Source organism: Puma concolor, chromosome E1 (assembly GCF_028749965.1).
Source record: "Puma concolor isolate L17-30 chromosome E1, mPumCon1.1.hap2, whole genome shotgun sequence".
NCBI lineage: Eukaryota > Metazoa > Chordata > Mammalia > Carnivora > Felidae > Puma > Puma concolor.
In genome coordinates this window covers 59,347,151-59,348,672 of record NC_141680.1, presented here as the reverse complement: position 1 = coordinate 59,348,672, position 1,522 = coordinate 59,347,151, and the positions used below count along the sequence as shown (strand labels likewise).

General features: G+C 56.1%; 1 non-coding gene across 1 annotated transcript; it reads left to right on the top strand.

Moving 5' to 3' along the window:
• The first annotated feature begins 267 nt into the window (after positions 1-267).
• Positions 268-354, top strand: TRNAP-UGG (transfer RNA proline (anticodon UGG)). Its single transcript has one exon. It is a non-coding gene; the product is annotated as a tRNA-Pro (tRNA).
• Positions 355-1,522: the final 1,168 nt, after the last annotated feature.

Sequence of the window (1,522 nt, the reverse complement as noted above, 5' to 3'; positions counted from 1 at the left end):
CCTACGCCCACCCTCCCATTTCCCACCAGCACCTCCTTCGGCCTGAAACCAGACAGGAGCCCCAGGAAAAGCCGGCAGGGTTCAGACCCCCCGAAGCTTCAGCCCCAGAAGGCGAGGAATGGATCTGAGGGTGCACGGGGCCAAAACTGGCCCGGTCAGAGGTACACACTCGGGACAAAACTCAGGAGGTACCGGGATAGTTTCCTAAGGCTGCTGGAAAAAAATCACGCAAGCCTGGTGGTTTAAAGCAACGTGTGTTTCGGGGGCGCCTGGGTGGCGCAGTCGGTTAAGCGTCCCTGACTTGGGCTCAGGTCGTGATCTCACGGTTCGTGGGTTTGAGCCCCGCGTCGGGCTCTGTGCTGATGGCTCGGAGCCTGGAGCCCACTTCGGATTCTGTGTCTCCCTCTCTCTCTGCCCCTGCCCCCTGCTCACGCTCTTTCTGGTTGTCAAAAATAAATAAACCTTTTTTTTTTTTTAATTAAAAAAAAAAAAAGCAACGCCCATTTCATCTCTCTTTCTGGAGGCGAGGAATCCAAAACCAGTTCCACTGAGCTGGAATGAAGGAGTCGGCTGGGCTGAACTCCCTCTGGAAACTCGGGGAGAGTCTGTCTCCTTGCTGTTTTGACTTCTAGAGCCGCATTCTTTGTGACCCTTCTCCTGTGTTCAAAGGCGCAGGGTGGCGTCTTCACGCCCCTGTCACTCTGAGGTTCCCCACACCTTCTGTTTTCCTTAAGGTCAAATCTCCCTCTGCCTCCCTCTCATAAGGACACCTGTGATGACACGCGAGGCCCTTCCAGAAAATCCAGGATCATCTCCCCAGCTCAAGATCACTAACTTAATTGCATCCGCGAAATCCCTTTTGCCACATAAGGTTCTGTTCACCACATCCTGGGACCAGGAGCTGGATGTTTTTTTGGAGCGTTATCCAGCGTTTCACGGGTGTAACAGTGCACGGCGTCTGTAATGGCTAGCTGCTGCCGTGTAACAAATTCTCCCCAAATTCGGCAGCTCACAACAGCAAACGTTTATCGTCTCACACAGTGTCTGCGGGTCAGATACCTTGGAGTCGCTTAGCTGTGTGCTTCTGGCTCAGGGCGTCCCAAGAAATTGCGGTCAGGTTCTCGGCCAGGGCAGTGGCCGTGTCCAGGCTTGGCCGGGTGGGACGAGCCACCCCGAGGTGGCTCACTCACGAGGCTGTCGGCAGGACGCCCCAGCTCCTCACCTCGGGGGCTTCTCCGCGAGGCCGCCTGAGTGTCCTCACTGTGACAGTGGGCTGGCTGGCTTCCCCCACACCAAGTGCTGTAGGACAGGGAGGCCAGGCTGGAAGCCACAGTGCCTCTTCTGAGCTAGGCTGTATTCATTTGCTGCTGGGACAAAGCCCCGCAGGACTGGGTGGCCAAAACAACAGAAATAATCTTTTCTCACAATCCTGGAGGCTAGAAATCTGAGATCAGGTGGGGGGAGCGTTGGTTCCCTCCGGGACCTCTCTCCTTGGCTTGCAGACGGCCACCTCCGTCCTGCG